Source organism: Alosa pseudoharengus, unplaced genomic scaffold (assembly GCF_046254945.1).
Source record: "Alosa pseudoharengus isolate Yale_2024_CS ecotype anadromous, Long Island Sound unplaced genomic scaffold, YU_APseudo_1.1 YU_APseudo_1.1_scf_1, whole genome shotgun sequence".
Taxonomy (NCBI): Eukaryota; Metazoa; Chordata; class Actinopteri; order Clupeiformes; family Clupeidae; genus Alosa; species Alosa pseudoharengus.
Genome location: NW_027468564.1, coordinates 42820133 through 42840421, shown reverse-complemented (window position 1 = coordinate 42840421; position 20289 = coordinate 42820133).

The following is a 20289-nucleotide window of genomic DNA, read 5'->3' as shown; positions in this document are numbered from 1 at the left end:
TATCGGCTAAAATTCAATATCGTGCATATTTTCGCCCCTTCCCAAAAGTTCTCCAATGGAAAGTTCCCACATGGATATGCCGAGCAAATGCAAAGCAATCCATCTGGCGGAGTCAGGTTACCACCATACAACATATACAGTTGAAGACAGCAGCTTGCGCAACTTCGCCTCCAGATTTAACATGGTGATTCAAGTTCAACCTAAGTCCCTCCACTCGGCGGCCATATTGCAACGCTTTTTGGGCACTCATCGGGCATCCTATTCGGCAGAAATGTGTGTGCGCAAGGCTTCACGACACCAATCTTGCTCCAGCGGAGAGTTCACAACACATGATTGGCACGATGTCTTCACAACACACCATATGATTGGCTCAATGTATTCACATCACACCACATGATTGGCTCAATGTATTCACATGTCGACGTTTTGCAGAGGAAGGAGTGGGATATGTGTAGACAACGGCGTTACAAACTAGCCCCATGCATTTCTATGGAGGATGTTTTGAGTGCTGTGTCTCCTCATTAGAAAGTCTCTGGTTCAACCCAATTGTTCCTATACCTGAAACAAAACAAAAAATCCACACATGTACACCATGAGACAATATGTTGTATATGACCAGTAGACCAATGACAACCCAACAACCTTACCCTGTCAAGTTAATACCACATTGTAATGCATTACACAGAGGACATGAAACATGTCAATGCAATGGACAATTATCCTTCCTCTTCTTTGTTGCAGTCAATTGCATTTTCTTGTTATAAACATAATCCTAAAGTACATGAAAATACATTAATAAATGACAGACAAGTGTGACTTACGTTAACGCAATTGAACAGGGCAGGCCATCTTTCCTTGTGTGCCACACTGGGGGACTACTGCACAATCTCATTCCTCCTGAGTGAAAATGTCTTGGGACATCTTTTGTTTAATGACAATTGCATTATCACGTTTCTTTACAGTACTTCGCTTAGTAGTACTTGTGTCTCTTTCTCCAAGCTTTCTTCATTTTCCCCCACTGGAAAGGGAGGCAGATAGTTGACTTCTGCTTTTCTTGTTTTTTTTATGTTCTTGGCCGATATCCAGTCCTCGGGCTTCTTGTTTTTTAGCGAATTAACAGCCACTTCTGGACAGCCGAATTTACTTAAGCGCCGGCGATAATCCCCCATTTTATTTCTGAGGTGTTACACCAAGCATACAGGCCGCTCCAAGATCCTGGTTCTTTAAGACAAGGATATTGTTGAACTAGAGCTGCGGCAACAGTGGTAGTTTGAGCGCCTGTGGGGTATACTGTATTATGTGTATGGCTTGCGCTAACTTTTCCTTTAGTTGTTTTTCAATTGGACTGAAGTCCATCAATGTCCCTTCTTTCCTGTATCCATGGCATTTTGGAGAGCTCTCTCCACTTCAGGTGAGAATTTAGGTATTGGGAAGTCTTTTGGCCAGAGCAGCTTCTCTTGACCACTTTGTGTGGACTGCATGACTGTCTTGAGAGGAAGGAGTGGTAAGATCTGAGTAGGATGTAGATGCATGTGGAGAAGAAGTATGTGTGGGATGCGGAATGGCAGCAAATGAATGAGTCTCATCTGAGAGTGCTGACATGCTTGCATTGGTCATATCACTATCCTCACAGCACAGTCTGAGTAGAATCGGAGCAGGATAAAAAAAACTTTGATTGTGTCTTTATGTTGAATTTGGTTTGTTGCAGCGAGAGTGAAAAAAATCATTACACCCCAAATCCATGTACTGCAAACTGAACTCGTCAGAGAGGTGAAATGCATCCTTTACAGCCAATTTCAATTCATCCACTGTATTTGGGATCCCTGAGGGGAAGTATTAACTTGTTGATGTCCTGCTTAATGAGCACTCTTAGGGAGGCCGACTGGATCCATTGGGTCATCAAGAAGCCTTGAAATAGGAAGAAACAATATATTTTCCAAAAAATGATCCACACTGAAAAGTACCTGAAATCACACAGAAACAACTTATTACAGCTAGCCATAAATCCTCTGATAGTCAAAGACCTCTCTAGTATGAGATACATACTGTACTGTATGTGATGCTTCAGTGTAACCATGCGCTTCTTTTGCCACAGTATAAGCTGACAAAGGATACCAATCATTAAGTTCCTTGTGTTCAACAAGACGCATACCTCCAGAATACTCAAGGTAATATGATCTGAGATGCTCATCATACCATGAACACAGCAATGAAACTGACATTGTTTTCCAAGATGAGAATCTGACAAATCTCCACAAAATCAGGCAGACCACCAGTGCTACCGTATGAAAGAATCATTCCAAGCCTGTACTTAACTCTATTATAAACCACAGTGCTGGATAGATCTACAACTGTGTGGTTTTGGTGCTTTAGACCTTAGTGCTTCTTGCACATCTGTATGTAGCAATTCAACAGGCATTGCTGACACCTTGCTTACAGACAATGAGGCCTTTCCTCCATTTGCTTGTATACTATAGGCCATCATTAGCTAAGTTGAGACATTTTTTTATATTTCTTGAGTGCCTTACAATACGCTTGAAGAAGCTATGCTTGGATTCAAAGCGCATGGACCATAATCTTTGATTTTGCTATCTGGGATGGAACTTGGACATTGAGGATACCCATAAATAAATCTGCTAGGCTATCATCTAGAAACTACCACAAAGTATTTCTAAGCAGCCCATCGGTGGTTCTCAAAGCATCTGTAAACTAGCCTACTGGTTGTGCTTTGGGGTACGAGTGGCACTCTCACATCCTAATAGATATCTTTAGCTTTGTCTCGCCAAAACGTGTGTCATATTCATAGCATGTAAGCCTTGTCTGCATTAAATTGTAATCCATACCAGGCACGAATGCGCTCGCTCTATGCGTAAAGCCACTAAATTATGTGTGTGCTTACTGCGCTACACTCGAAACTTAATGTAGTGTCTCTACCTCTCAAAAGTTTAGACATAAGCAGATTTCATGTTTATGGGTTGTTGAAGTGTGGACTAAATGCTCAATTGCGTTCGAGAAACCGCTAACCTCATTAGCTAAAATGACATCTCGACATGACGAATAGCCTAGTCTTGATGTTATGAATTGTTTCGACGTGATAGCTCGACCTCACTCACTGACCGTGTCAGAGTAGAGCTGATGGCAGGCGGCATTTGTGCAGACACCGTTTTTGACGTGATTTAACATTTTGATCGAACGGGTTGCACAAATCTGCATATGATTTGGGAAGTGAGGCCTGCGTTTGTAACGTGATATAAAACTAGATGTACCGCAGAGCGGTACAAAATATGACCGCCGCCCAGTCCAGCACATTTTTTCCACAAAAAGAAATCACGCTGAAAGGCCTATATGATTCTAACTGTCTCACTAAATTGCATTATCCACACTCAATTCTCACTGGTATCTGCTAGACAACAAGTACCAAAACATGATTAGTTCATAGATTTCACATGTAAAATTCATTTTATACAACCCCACCTCCATCTTGCCTGTTCATAATTATGAGAAATTCTTGATTGTTTGTGTTATGTTTATGTTATGTGTGTGGGTGTGTGTGTGTGTGTGAGTGTGTGTGTGTGTGTGTGTGTGTGTGTGTGTGTGTGTGTGTGTGTGTGTGTGTGTGCGTGCCTGCGTATGTGCCTGTGCATGGAAGCGTACATATGTCTACTGTGTGAGTATGTGTCATGATTACTGTGAATGTGTGTGTGTGTGTGTGTATCTGTTTGTGCACATGTGTGCACATGAACTGGGCTAACATGACCCCTGGAGGCAAATATACGGAAAAAATGGTCATCCTAGGCCCTACAGTTCTCAAGATATTCACAGAGAACTGTGTCTGGCCTACCCTCCTTTCGGGGGGTCCAGTCCAGCGGGGGGGCTACAGATCAAAACGAAAAATGACAGTTCCATGCTATCCATGTGGGGGTACATGCCCACCAAGTTTTGTGTACCCCGGTCTTTCAGTGTCCCGGGAATCCTTGTTGGTGTACGTCACTAAATGTACACATAAATTGTTTTATTGTAAGGCCCCCCATGAACGAAAGTACACAAAACTTGGCATGCATTCGGAGGGTGTCATAATGATCCTACACTTTCAATTTTGTGCAGTTTTGACCATGTCAGCCAGAGATATTGTGATGAAAACACCTAATTTTTTGCTTTTTAATTTTTAACTAGGTGGCGCTATACATGAAATAAGTGGTAATGGGATGGGTTGACATGGCCCCTTGAGATCAACATACAAAAAAAGGGTGGACCTCCTAGGCCCTACGGTTCTCGAGATATTCACAGAAAACTGTCTCCGGCCACCTACAGGCCAGTTGGTGTATAGTAACATAAATGAATTTATTGTGTGGCCCCCCATGAACGGAATTCCACGAAACTTGGCGTGCATTCAGAGGGTGTCATAATGATCCTACACTTCCAATTTCGTGCAGTTTTGACTATGTTAGGTCACAGATACCTGCGATTACAACACCTCATTTTTACTTTTTTGTGTTTAACTAGGTGGCGCTATACATGAAATGAGTGGTTATGGAATGGGTTGACATGGCCCCTTGAGATCAACATACAAAAAAAAAATGGTCCTCCTAAACCTTACGGTTCTCGAGATATTCACAGAAAACTGTGTCTGCCCTACCCTCCTTTCGGGGGGTGCAGTCCAGCAGGGGGGCTACAGATCAAAACGAAAAACGATGGTTCCATGTTATCCATATGGGGTTACATGCCCACCAAGTTTCGTCTACCCCGGTCTTTCAGTGTCCCGGGAATCATTGACAGAAATTTGGACATGCGAAAAAGAAAAAAAAGAAAAAAAAATCTGACTAAACCTATATGACCGCCGCTTCGCTGCGCGGCGGTCATAATAATACTTTGACTGTGCCCAGGGCCCCTTACTGGTCCTGTGCCCTGCAGGGGCCACCACAAGTTCAATGATATCTTTCAGAACCATAAGCAGCTCCCATGCTGGTTCATCACACAGTATTTTTGTTCCAATAATGAGTGGCAACAGCCTTAGCAGGGTCCATTTCTCGTGAGCATTACCCCCTACTGTCCGCCTAGTGGAAATAGTTTGGGGTATTACCTGAGGACATTTTATCACTGTCTCTAAATGGAAAATGCCCAATGCAGTTATTGAGCTCATTTAAAGTGATATAGCGCTTCTTTATAAAAAAGAGTGAGGCACAGTGCTACAGTAGTTCAACTGGTACAACCCCTTCAAATAAGTTGTGTGACAGATCAGGGGATAACCACGAGTGCAATGAAAGTGTGACAAGTTTTCTGTCAACACACAGGCCTTTTTAATGCCAAAGCAGTTGGTTTATTGAGGGTCCTCCCTAACAGTCTGTACATGCAGGGCATAGGTCACCTCTGTTCTAGGACACCTAACCTGACTTCCTTTCCTTGAATTCCTTGTGATTAGCCACACAGTACCGGCAAATGTAACCTGCTGGAAAACTTTTAACTAAACCACTAAGAGAATGGGCACCGAGATTGTCTGCTATGACACAAAGTATTGCACCCTTAATGTTTTTTCCCTAAATTGTCACTGTAAACACCATGCTGATCCAAAAGACTGTCTCTTAGAAGGGCCATGGCATAACCAAACCGTTTGATGTCATTGGCTTTACATATAATAGCTAGATTAATAGCTACAATTGATGATCTCAGTTCAGGAGGCAAGTTGGCCAAAACCCAATACACTGCAGTAATTTTGTGCTTTTTCTCGGATGTACCAAGAGGATTACACACTTCAAAATCATCAATGTAAAGAATTAACGACAAATTTAGTCTCACTTCCCTCATAAAAAACATTTCCTTATCAAGTAATGATTCAAAAGAAGACTGGGCACTTGATTTCTCTTTGAGCAAATGTTGGAAATTGCTGTCTATCACCTGCACATACTGTACTGGTAACTTCTCTTTTGACTCACATCCAAACTGTAGTAGCGTTTAAGTTTTAAATTTGTCTACTACTTGTGGCTGAGTGGATCCTAGTCTTGACGCGTGTTGATGAGGAGTAGTGAAATGATGAGGAGTGGTGGTTTTGTTCCAAGTCGGTCCCTTCTGACCATTTATTGTTGACAGTTTGTTGTAAAGAAAAACATGAAAATACACTATAAGGCTTTCTATTAAAGTCCAAAAGTCCAAGCTTTAGTCAGCAGAGCAGCACGGTCAAAAGACTGTATGCCCTTCTCAGCCACGCCCACATGCTGCAGCCTACAGCTTTTAAGGTCATCCCCCTGGGGCTCCACCTTCAGCAACCTCCTCCAGGATCCTGTAGGTGGGACAGACAGACCTGTGCCCATACTCAATCCAATCAACCACTCTCACATACATACGCACACAGACATGCACACACATACTTACTCCGGCTAATAAACAAGGAAAATATAAGAATTAACATAAAGCTCAATTTGGCTCCTACATACCGGCCCCTAATTGTATTTGTAGAGGCAAAGACAATTAATTCATTAAATTATAAAAGGAGCCATTTCTATTTGCACCCGAATTATTCTAAATTATTTGCAACTGAAATCTCAAAATATTAAAGCAAAGTGAATCAGTTCACTTATCTTTAATCCTTTTTGACTTGTTCTGAACCCATCACAGAAGTGTCATCACCCTCCAGCAGCAAGCAGACTTTAGATACTGGCCTCTCCAGCACACTGGTCTTCGTTTGCAGCTTCACAACTCTGACATGGCCTCTGGTGTCAGGTTTGGCCTCCAAAATTCTTCCAAGTAGCCATGAATTACGAGGGGCTGAGTTGTCTGCGATTAGGACAATGTCTCCAGGGATGAAGTTTCTTTTGACTCTTGACCACTTTTGCCTTTCTTGAAGAAGAGGTAGGTATTCCAGCAGCCATCTCTTCCAGAAGAGCTCTGCTATATACTGGACCTGTCTCCAGCGTCTCCTGTGGTAAAGGTCAGACCTTGAAAACACTCCAGGGGGCAGAAGTGGGTTAGTCCTGAGCAACAAAATGTGATTAGGAGTCAGGGCTTCCAAATCGTGTGGGTCATCAGAAACTTTTGTAATAGGCCGGCTGTTAAGAATCGCCTCAACTTCACAGAAAACAGTGCTTAGGCCTTCATCATCTAGTGTTTGTTGTTTGCAGACTGAACATAAGATATGCCTTACCATTCTGATGAGGCGTTCCCAGCACCCACCATGATGAGAAGCAGTAGGGGGGTTGAAGCTCCAGTGAACTCCCTCCTTCATCAGAGCTTGGTGGATCTTTCTTTGGTCTAATGTTCTGAGTGCTTCTCTTAGTTCCCTTTCTGCACCGACAAGGTTAGTGCCATGATCAGATCTTATGTGTTGTGCATGGCCTCTTCGGCATAGAAACCTCCTGATGGCATTGATGCACGAGTGTGTATCTAAAGAGTAGGCAACCTCCAGATGTACTGCTCGACTTGTCATGCAGGTAAAGATGACACCATACCTTTTTACTGTGCTCCTTCCCCTTCTCACCTCTAAAGGGCCAAAATAGTCAAGACCAATGTTGGAGAATGGTGGTAAGTCCATGACTAGCCTTTCCCTTGGCAGATCAGCCATCTTTTGTTCACCAGGTTTTCCTCTGTTCTTTCTGCAAGTTACACAGTGAGAGATAATCTTTCTTGAAGCAGAATTAGCACTTGTAATCCAGTATGTTTTACGCACCTGGGATAACATGTGGTTCCTTCCTCCATGTCCAGTTTGAGCATGGACATGGCGTAAGATCAGAGTGGACACATGGTGGGTTTTGGCCAAAATGGCAGGATGTTTTCTTTCCTCAGGCATTGCTGTTCTTCTGAGGCGACCGCCCACTCTGAGGATTCCATTGTCCAGCACTGGATCCAATTTGTATATGCTACTGGTCTTTTTCACATTGGAAGCGCCCTCTTGCAGCATGTTGATTTCATCAGGGAAACTTTGTCTCTGTACATACGATAGAATAGCCTTTTCTGCCTTTATCAGATCATTCACTGTTATTGCTTCTTTTATGTTGTCTTTGACATACCCTTTTGTCATTCTGGTTACCCTTAGAGTTTGCTTACAATCTTTCTTTGAGTCATTTCCTTTCTGCACAAGGTGTTTTAATGCTTCTTTCACTTTAAGGATCCATGCAACAGCTACTCTCAACTTCAGCCAATCTGAAAAGTGATTGAGCAACTTGTCTGTGGGCCTTTCCTCACATGTCTGCATAATTGCATTCACTGTTGCAGATTTCCTCACCTCTGGATCATCTTCACAAAGTTCAACATTGTCCACTGATTCATTCGGCCAGTCCTCTTCTGATGACCAAAGGAACTCTGGTCCAGAGATCCACCTTGGGTTCCTCATGAACCTCTCTGCGCTCACACCTCTAGAGCAGTCGTCTGCGGGGTTTCTCTTTGTGTCAATATACCTCCACTGATTGACTTGTGTAGCCTCGCTAATCCTAGATGTCCTATTCGCCACATAGGTATGAAAACGAGTGTGGTCATTTGAGATATACTTTAAGACAGATGTGCTGTCAGACCAAAACACTGACCTATCTGTAGGTGGCGGCAATTCTTTTTTTAACATGTTATCCACTTTAACTGACAAAGCTGCAGCTGCTAATTCCAACCTTGGGATGGTCTGTCGTTTTAATGGAGCTACTCTTGACTTGCCAATCAAGAATGATACATAGACTTTCCCTTCTCCATTTGTCATTCTGAGATAGCTGACTGTTCCATAGCCTAGCTCGCTGGCATCAGAGAAGTGGTGAATCTGGTTTTGCACTGACTCACCAAAATCATTTGACTTAAAGCAGCGTGAAACTTTAAAGTCTGTGAGTTGTGAGAGACTTCCGGTCCATTTGGTCCACTGGTCAGAAAGTGTGTTGGGAATGGTCATGTCCCATCCAAGGTCCTGTCGGCACAATTCCTGTAACAACAGTTTAGCTGGCAAGGTAAGTGGAGACAGAAAGCCTAATGGATCATATATAGAGCTTACCATTGATAGGATGCCCCTTCTGGTAAGTGCACGCTCACTGATGGTGATGTTGAACTTGAAGGAGTCACTTTGGACACACCATTGAAGTCCTAAGGCTTGTTCCATGGGCAATGGATCTTTGCTTAAGTCCAAGTCTTTTATCTCTTTAACTCTGTCTTCTTGTGGGACAGCACCAAGGACAGCTCTGCTGTTGCTTACCCATTTTGACAAATGGAAGCCTCCTCTATGACAGACTTCAGTGAGGTCTGAGATGAGCTCCATTGCTTTTAGTTCTGTGGGCATAGATTTTAAACAATCATCTACATAAAAGTGTTCCATAATTGTGTTTGTTACCTCAGGAGGGAAGTTGTTTGCATTGTCCTGTGCAGTCTTTCTGAGAGCAAAGTTGGCTATGCTTGGTGAAGAGACTGCACCAAACAAATGAACAGTCATGCGATATTCCACTGGAGCATCATCCACATTCCCTTGTGGCCACCATAAGAAGCGCAGGAAGTCCGTGTCACTTTCAGTCACCTGGACTTGGTGGAACATGGCCTGTATGTCCGCCATCAGCGCTATTGGTTCTTCTCGGAAACGTGTCAGCACTCCAATCAGCGTGTTCGTCAAATTTGGGCCTTGGAGTAGTTCAGAGTTAAGCGATGTCCCCTGAAAGGTTGCACCACAATCAAAGACTACTCTAATGGTCTTCTTTTTTGGGTGATATACCCCATGATGAGGGATATACCAAACCTTTCCATCTGTCCTATACAGTTGTGCAAAGGGAACCATTTCAGCGTAGCCTTTGTGAATGACATCACTGAGGAACTCTGTATACTCCCTTTGATAGTACGGATCTCTTTTGAACTTCCTTTTCAGATTCAACAGGCGCTGTTCTGCAACAACGCGGTTGTTGGGCATTGTGATGTTATCTGATTTGAAAGGTAAGTTAATGCAGTAGTGACCCTCTTTCACTTTCACAGATTCATTGACAATGTTCAGGAATTTCTTGTCATTCACTGACATTTCAGTTTTTTCTTCATAGGCCTTCTCGTTGAAATCTGTGTTGTATTGCCTCACCAGAAGTTCTTGCAGGTCGACCAAGGAGATCCTATTGGCAGTCACTGTGGCAATTTCCACACCTTTGCTGCATCCTCCCAATGGACCATTTATCACCCAGCCTAACAGGGTTTTAACGGCATAAGGCCCATGTTTTTGTGAATTGATCACTTGCCAGGGTTCCATCACATTTGCTGCGTTCATTCCAATGAGCAAGTCAACATCAGAGTCTATCTGGGGTAAGTGGATTTCACTGAGGTAAGGCCATTCCTTTAAGTCCTCCTGTGTTGGGATGTTGTGTTTTGTCACTGGCATGGACTTTTGAGTGTAAACTTCAGTTATAGGCATGAATTTGCTACTTTTCAGCTCACTCACTTCCAGTCCTGACAGCAACACACTCTTGACAGGTCTTTCATATGACAATGTTCTCAATAACACAGTGGTTTGTTTTCCTTCCAGGCTTAACTTCTGCGCCAGCCTTTCCGTGCAGAATGTTGTTGAACTTCCCGGATCGAGAAAAGCATAAGTTTGAATGATCCTGTTTCCTTTAACAGATTTCACTTGAACAGGTAAAATTGAAAGTGCACATTTAGAGTTCCCGGCCCCATTATGCCTACAGATGTTTGATGACACAGTTGGGATGGGCTGTGGTGGTTCCACTGACCTGGAAGTCTCACCTTTGACCTGAAAGTTGATGTGAAGCACACTGGGATGGTTTCGGTTGCACATGTTGCATGACAGACGGTCCTTGCAGTCCTTGCTTAAGTGCCCTTTGCACAAACAACCAAAACAGAGTCCCTTTTCTTTTAAAAGGTTTAACTTTTCCCTGTGGGTTTTCTTCCTGAGGTCAGAGCAATGCTCCTTTGACTTTGTGGGCACCTTCACAGCAGAGGCATTTGGGAATTGGATCATTGCTGTTCAAGCTTTGAGCCACTGGAGTGCTCAGTGTTGCCACATTAGCTGCATAAGAAGACTTGGGCCTAGAGATGGACTTACTGATATTGAGACTTCTCCTGCCCGCAACCTTGTCTTGTATGTCTCCAAATATTGGGTTGGAACATATCTTTGTTTGTTTCTCAATGAACTGAACAAGATCTGCAAATGTGATAGCGCTGTTGTTCTCCAACCTTTCTTGAGCTTTAGTCCGCCATTTATCCCGCAACTTGTAGGGCAATTTCATGACAATGGCTTTCAAGGTGGAAGCTACATTCAGTTCTTTCATGTAATCCAGCCTGTCCATGGTATTACAGCATCCTTTGAGATACAAGGCATAGTCGTTCAAGGCCTTTGGGTCTTCAGGCTTTATGGTAGGCCAATTAAGTACTTTCTCAATGTAAGCTGTAGAAATGTTACACTCATTGCCAAAATGTTCGTGCAACAGGCGTTTGGCTCTGAGATAGCCTTGGTTTCTATCCATGTGCTGGCAACTTTTTACTAACTCTCTAGCTTGACCCTTTGTGTACTGCTCAAGGTAAAACAATCTGTCTTGTGCATCTTCAGTTTTCATCTCAATGTTGTGCTCAAAAGATGACATAAATGACCTGAACTGCAAGATGTCCCCTTCAAAGATGGTAACACTTTTGGGTGGCAATAAAGACAATTGCTGTTGCTTGAGTAGCATAGATGTGATTTCATTTTGTCTATTCAAAATATTTATCAGATTACCAGAGGTTGCACTGTCTTGTACTGGCCTGCGCTGTTCTTGTCCTTGATGTGTTTTCACAGGACCTTCTGTGTCTGCATGTGATTTTACAATAACATCATCAGCCAGCTGTTTATATTCTGTACTAAGCTCAATTCTTTCTGAGAGATCATGAGATTTCTCCACAATAGTTTGCCGAAGAACATTACCTCTTTGCACTGACTGTGGCCTTTGAGCTGCACCTATAGCCTCTTGGGTGTCCTGGAGTAGCCAGTGTTCTTTGTCGTCCTCACCCGAACCTGCTTGTCTGCTGCGCGGTTGGAACAAGGGTATATGCTGCACACCATGCCTGGGTCGAACAGTCCTCAGGGATTAAAGTGAAAAAAAATCATTTGACTGAACTTTTTTCAGGCCATAAGTCATACGTTGTTCATATCTACCTATAGAGATAGCACCCCTTTTGCGGTCGCGACCTATTGGTTTTTAATGTACAAAAAGATGCAAACAGCAAAGTAAAGGGAGTATTCGCCTTATTCACACAGCGGCCATTGTTTAAACCAAAACGAGGCTACAGGGTACACTTACTCAGGCGCGCCTGCAGGTGTACGTCCGTACGCACTGTGCGTACCATCACTCAACAACGAGAGAAAATTTACCTTGTGTGTGTGTATATTCACACCATATTGGCCCACCATACCTTTCCAACTATGCACAGTATCCCATTAGTTGCATGCCATCAGGCTATTTACAATTTTCTATTAAGTAAAGTTAGTGAACACTTATTAAAATTAACGCGCACACATGTTTGAGCAGGAGAGAATACGCACGCAGGCACGCATAGGCTACTTTTTTTCTTTTACTCGGCTTTCTATATGGTTATCAGCACACGATGTTGAGCTAATTCACTAACTCAATTCATGGATATCACAAGTTTAAACAACGAAAACAGAAAGGATGGAGGCAGCAAAGCTAGAGCTATTTAAGATGGGCAAGAACAAGGTTGGCTAAGCAATTGGTGTGCTTGTCAGAACGACTGCATTACAGTCGTTTAAAGCCAGACGTTACAGTACGCTATAACACAACTAAAGGTAGCTTTAGCCTGTTGTTGCATTATTGCATGTGGATGTTGTGCTATGTAAGCACGAACCTAAAGGAAAAATACTGTCCACGCGTGAACGTTTTTTTTTTTTCCGGGGGGTTGGGGGGGGGATGGGTGTGCGTACCATAGCATTAATTCCTGCAGGCGCCCCTGCACTTACTATATAATTAATGCCACCTACAGGTGAATGCATAGAACATAACAATCCTATGGTTTGTGTACCCTAGCCTCGTTTTAGCCGCCAATGGCCGCCATGTGAATAAGGCGAATTGAGAGTGTTCTTGATTGAGATTGAGTTTTCCTGATGAACAAAAATATATTTTAGTACCATCCCTGACCATTGCTGATTAGCCATTGCTGTTCTTTTCTACTGCAGCAATATTGTAGAAAGGCTTTAACACACTCTTATTTAATTACTTCAGGCCAAAAGTGTTTAAAGGGGAGATTTTTTTCTTGTTAATATGCAATTCAACACCAAGTAAAATCTATAAAATCAAGTTTGCAAGACTTCCCGTTTCCTCATCAAAGTAACTAATCAGAACATTCTAGATATTGTTCATATTTCCATTTGTTGCCTCATCCGCATTTAATGAAAACATGGTAATTTTGAGTTTTACAGACAACTCAGTTTTCCAATGAGCAGCAATACTGTGTGTGCTCATGCAGGAGGTCTGCGCATTTGATAACGACAATCTGGAGACGGCGCTTTTGTCTTCAGCAACAGATTGTATAAGGTTGACAAGAGGTTGCGATATGGTTAAGGACATATGTGTTGCGCTATGAAAGAACATGCGTAGCCTACTTTCTAAACGTAAAAACGGTCAGCCATAGATAAACGTAGCCTACCTCTGTCGTGGTGGCTAGTTGCACCAGGTAGGGAAGATGTCCTGAAGTGCACGAACGTTAACCTTATGGCGGTCTTCTGATTGGTGGCGTGCTAAAACGTTTTCCTATTGCATCCATAAACAATTTTCTTGCAGCGAACCGCGCAAAAGCAAACCACTGGCACTTTAATTTCTTTACACCATGGCTTGTTAGTTCTCCCCCGTTTCCAACAGCTGCACATCTGCATTTATTTTTTAACTTTTGACACCTGCCTTCCTTTAGCAACAACGCATCCATGACAGCTAGTGGCCTTGCCAAATAGACGCACACAAATCATGACGCTAATATGCGAGGTTCTGGTAGGCCTACTGGTTATGGTTTTGTGCTATAAATTAATAATATTTTATAGCAAAGTTTTAAGTTGACTATTTTAATTGTATGGTTATTTTTTGTCAACATACACTCACAACCTACTGTCGTTAAAAGTGAGGCCTAAGCAAAATAGGCTACAAGGCTGTCTGTGCGTCACAAACACGACTGACCCCCTTACTCGACACGATCAGTCAAAACCTTCCGTCGCAAATTGTGAAAAACATTGTTGTACATGTCATAACAGACGGGATAATAAATTGCATAGGCTACGGTTTATATTGCGTCGCTTTACACATAATGTTAGTTGCATTGATTAAAAACTGTAACAATAATAGTAGCCTACATCGGGTGGCATAGCAGGCTATCTATTCAAGTCATAGGTGACACCCAAAATGAATGACCTCCCCTGACAAGAGTTCGCGATAGTAAGTGTCTATTGATGCACGGAAAGAACACAGCCTACGCTTATTCTCCGAATTCACACATAGAGCTCACAATATCATATCCAAAAAAGTTAAACGGATTGGCCAACCTCATCAGCTGTCTCGATTGTGTCACTATAATCCAACTTTTAGACCGTTATAGTCCTCCATACGTGTTCTTTTTTTTTTAAGCAAACGCCCGAGACAAGTGTGTAGCTACAAAGCAAAACTCATGGCTGACGTAGGCTATCTTCTTGAGCGGTCACTGATTGAGACACAGAAAGTTCTCAAGAACACTATTAGGTCTTTAAACATTTACCTAATATTTGTAGTTGCGTTAAAAAGGAAAAGCAAAGGTGACAGTCCCCCCCCTCCTATTTTTTTTCTCATCGGATCTGCATCGATCTCAAATATGACATTTCTAAAATCAAATTGACGGAAATCCGTCCTATGACGGAGAACTTTAATCCTTGAGTCCTTCCACCGAGCATGTTAGTGGTTTGAGGTCCTGCACGCAAGGTTTCCATTTCCTGTAGGTACTCGTTTCATTCCATCCACTGGAGTGGAAGCCACTTGCTCTTCAGCACCAGCCAACACTGCAAGCTTGGCATTTACAGCAGAGAGCTCAGCTTCAAAGTCCAGAGTCTCCTTTTGCCTCCTTAATTCCTCTCTTTCTTTTCTTAGACATTCTTCCTTTTCTTCTAAAGCATGTCTTTCTTTCAGAGCGGCAGTCTTGACTACAAGAACGGCCTTCTCAGCCTCTGCTACCAGTCTGGCTGATGCTGTACTAACATTTGTCCCTTTGCTTGATGCCCGAGTTACCACAGAGATGCTGTCCTGAGGACGAACTTCCTCCTCTTTCTCAGGTGGTGGTAAAACTGGTGAGAGCAAAGTTGGACAAGATTGAATCCACTCTTCTGCCTTGGCCTTAAACATTTCAATGGTCCTCATTTTTGGTTCATACCACTGCTTTGTGTCTTTAACATGCTCATCCTTTGACAGGAAAGTTTGATAATGCTTGTGAACTTCATTAAAACTCTCCAGCATTTCTATGTATTTCTGTAAATCCTTTTTAACTTCCTCTACATTTGCTTGATCAGACATAAGTTTATTTATCTTATTCATTTTGCGAGTCATTGCAGCACTTCTATTCTTTCTAACATTTTTTGCATCTTCACATGTCAAAGCCTTTCTTAACTCAATTTCTTCCAGCTCTCCTAGAGGTGAAGAAGCCGTGGCATTGGCATCCATCTTGATAACTAAACAAAGTTTTTTGTTCAACTTGACAAACTTAAAAGTTATTTTTCTTTCAAACTTTAACTCAATATTCCTCAAAACTGATTCTTCTTAAGATACTAAACAAGATTCCTTTCAAAGTTTCTTCATTAACATACCGATTGATCCAGATTCCCTTGGATTAACTTTGGGCATTCAAACAATCCAGAGTGACACTCACTTCCTTTGTTCCAGTTTCCAGTTGCATGCATAGAAATCCATTCATCCAATGTCATCCAATGTTCCAAGAATCCATCCAGGGTAGTCTTTTGACTAAATTGTAGTAGCGTTTAAGTTTTAAATTTGTCTACTACTTGTGGCTGAGTGGATCCTAGTCTTGACGCGTGTTGATGAGGAGTAGTGAAATGATGAGGAGTGGTGGTTTTGTTCCAAGTCGGTCCCTTCTGACCATTTATTGTTGACAGTTTGTTGTAAAGAAAAACATGAAAATACACTATAAGGCTTTCTATTAAAGTCCAAAAGTCCAAGCTTTAGTCAGCAGAGCAGCACGGTCAAAAGACTGTATGCCCTTCTCAGCCACGCCCACATGCTGCAGCCTACAGCTTTTAAGGTCATCCCCCTGGGGCTCCACCTTCAGCAACCTCCTCCAGGATCCTGTAGGTGGGACAGACAGACCTGTGCCCATACTCAATCCAATCAACCACTCTCACATACATACGCACACAGACATGCACACACATACTTACTCCGGCTAATAAACAAGGAAAATATAAGAATTAACATAAAGCTCAATTTGGCTCCTACACAAACTATATTGTACAGGATCTACAACATCCAAATGAGTCTTCAAATACTGCCTTCTTTTAAATACTGAGCCAAAAGGACCAACTAATGCAGTTCCAATAGGATTGGAGTTTCATAACTCTTCAACAAATTCCTCAATACTCTCTTCACTAGGTGCAACGTTATTTTTGCTTAAATGTGATTGAACAATCTTGCGCCAACAAGAAACTGATGTCAAGCTCAAATTAAACCAGAGTTCTTCAACCAGGTCATCAATGCAGCGAGCAGATACATTATATATACAGTACACTCCAACTTTAAAAGCAGCAAGGCAGTTCTGTTAATTATCTTTGATGCATCCGGAAGCTAGTCATTGCTGTCAATGCATGAACTGTCACTACTACTGAGTCAGTGGCTCAGCAGGCAGACACCTCTTCAGGACTATGGTACGCCCCCGCGTCTCGCTCACGTGGCACTGGGGAGTTTTTAAGTCGACCGAAAGTTAAGACCGCGCGTCATGTTGACGTGTAGACTGCGCATGTGTGAAACGGAACTGCTGTAAACATGCCCCTCCAGTAGGTGGAACACATAGAATCTGAACACTTAAAACGCAGCAAACCAATGCAGAAGAAGACTTGTTTGGTTACGGCTACCAAACGATGATACAAAAGTCTAGCATGTCAGAGAAGGCTACGACAGGCTACATTATCTTGTAATGTGCCCTATCTCCCCACCAAGACGCAGGCAATCATTCAGGGTTCTGTTCTGATTTGGGGCTATTTATTGGCTACATTTTGGTACCCCACCTGCCCCTTGGTGCCTTTGTGCGTGATGCGTGTGGTTGAAACATTTCCTAATCTCAGTTATAAGCTACACCAGGCACGTAATTGAAGCGTTCTGTTCGCGTTGTGTCTGCTGCAACAATTAGCTTCCACTGTAATCAATGTAAGTAGCTACAGAGCTGCCAACCCTCATGCATTCGATTGGTGTAAGAGCGCGTGGAGCCAATCAAATGAATGAATCTCACTCTCAATGTGTGAGAGTTGGCAGCCCCATATGTGATAGCGGTGCGTACGTGTCAAACTGAACGCAACTATTCAGTAACGGGCCTGGTGTGACTTCCCACTTACCTATATTTGCCCTGATGCAGTCTTTGACATAGATGCACACACTCGCTTTGGACTCTTTTCCCTGCTGCTGTCCCTTTCATATATTAGCCTATAGAGCAACTAAGCTAGACAGGCGCGTGTAACTACAAAGTGGGGTCTGGGATCTCAAGTGTATCTAACTACGTCTTATTATACGGCTCTTCACAATGCTAGTAGAACGCTCCATTGACTTCAATGGGACAAAGTTCTAGCGGTAAATAAATTCATGTAATTACCGCTGCAAACATATAATTACCGCTGTCAACGGCAACGGGTTTTGTGCTTCTGATACGTCTTTCATATCACTACGCAAGGACTGGAACTTCATTCAAACGTGAAAGCAGACGGTTGATCAGCTGTGTTCTAAAGAATGTTTGATTCAAGTTCAGCAGCGTGTGTTGTTGCGAACTATTTGTTTCTCAGAAAATGCCACGATGAACGTAACAAATAGGCTAGGTTATGTAGGCTAAAGTCATATCGTGGGGAGTTTATTTTTTCGTTTTGGCAAGTAGCCGTATAATAAGCGGGATAATGTATAGAACGCCGGTCATTACTGTGAAAATAAGTCCCTTCAAGGCGGAACAAGACCCCTCCGCTGCGCGTCGGGGTCCGGTTCGCCCTGTCGGGACTTATTTTCCCAGTAATGACCGGCGTTCTATAGTAATTTCTAATTTATCATCAGTAAAGCATTTGTTCACACAGTTATAAATAGTTTGTTCATAGTAAATAAGCCTATATCTTAAATATGTTTATACATTATTGTTAATACTTAATACATGATGCAATAATATGTTTTTGATTAAGTAATATTTCCATTATTTAACAGTTGTTACATACTGTACACATGCACTAATGATAAGTTAGGAGGATACATATTTTATAAACCACTTCCTAATACTATAATTAATAATTAACTCAGGAGTTACAAGTGGTTAGTTTATGATATTTTGTGAGCTCATCTAAAGTGAGGACGTTTTATGCCTTGCAACACATTTACAAATGAGTTAGGCTATAAAGTTTACACTTGCATTTATTTATTTAGCCGACACTTTCACCCAAAGCGACTTACACATGTCAATGAAATTAAAGGGCAAGGCCACATTGGTGGATGGCAGGGTTTGAACCCCCAACTTTATGGGTTACTGTATGTTAACCCGGCTCCCTATCCACTACACTACCTCTGCCCAGTGGTATTACAACAGTCAATTAAAAAATATAATATAGATATGCCTGTTTACTATGAACAAACAATTTTTAACTGTGTGTAAACATGATTTACAGATGAGAATTAATGCAGGAATAATGCTTTACAAATGAAGAATACAGCATTTAATAATAGTTTACAGATGTTTAATAACAGTGTGTAGTAGAAGAAAACAGAAACTCTTGCATAGTTGTAGGGGTTTCTATCTGGGTCAAGGTAGTGTAGTGGATAAGGAGCTGGACTAGCATGCAATAGCCTGAAAAGTGGGGGGTTCGATTCCCGGCTTTCACTGTTATGGCCTTCAATTTAATTGACATGTGTACGTCGCTTGTCTGCTAAATGAATGAATGTGAATGCAATCTTTACAACTCATTTGAAAATGTGTTGCAAGGCATAGAAAGTCCTCACTTTAGATAAGCTCACAAAATATCATCAACTAACCACTTGTAACCCCTGAGTTAATCATGAATTATAGTATTAGGAAGTGGTTTATAAAATATGTATCCTCACCTTAATTAATCATTAGTGCATGTGTATATTGCATAATGTATTAAGTATTAACAATAATTCATAAACATATTTTAGATAAAGGCTTATTTACTATGAACAAACCATTTATAACTGTGTACAAATACTTTATTTATGAGAATTAACATAGGAAAAATGCTTTACAAATGATGAACAAAGCATTTTGTAATTGTTTGCAACTGGTTTATAATAATAAAATGATTTCATTATAAGTGGTTGTTTCATTACTTATTAAGTATAAATCATGTACTTACAAACATATTTTTTGGATAGGCTTATTTACTATGAACAAACCATTTATAATTGTGTGAACAAATGCTTTACTGATGATAAATTATGTATGAACAAGAAATTACTAATGATGAACAAACCATTAACTAATAAGTAAAGGCTTAATAAATGATGAATTGTGTGTAGTTATTATAAAGTGTTACCCAACAATGTTTTTCAATACTTCAAAATAACATTTGATAAATGAACCTTACATTTTTCAGTAGCCATAGGTGTCTAGATTTGAACAAAATCTGTTTTGTTTCTTAACGGGAGCATTTACTGCCTGAAATATCTGATTTTGTTTACCACGCTCGGAGGTTAGTGCTGGCCTGGTCAGTTGCCTATTTACGCCGTTTCTACGGCACATGAACGGTTAGACCGAGAATTCTCGTCATGAAATTAAAATTCCACTGGAGCTCCAAGCGGATGTGTACACACAGTCTTACAACACTGTTCACAGCTCTTCGAGTCACGGTAAAATGTAATTTTTGGTACATAGCTAATTTAGATACACCTATGGTGTGGGTGCTTGCGTTAATCCACCGTCTTGGTTTCTATTGAAATTTATATTAAGTGACACATACACGCAAGACGGCGGAAATACGGGACCGACGGTAATAGGGGGAGTTCCGATAGGCCTACTAAAAATTACATTTTATTTCAATTTCATTTACACACAATGTCCTGAATTGTCATCTTGCAGAGCCAATGCATGATCTGAGCTACATGTTTAAGAAAAGGGTGTGCAAGCTTACAGGTGGTAACC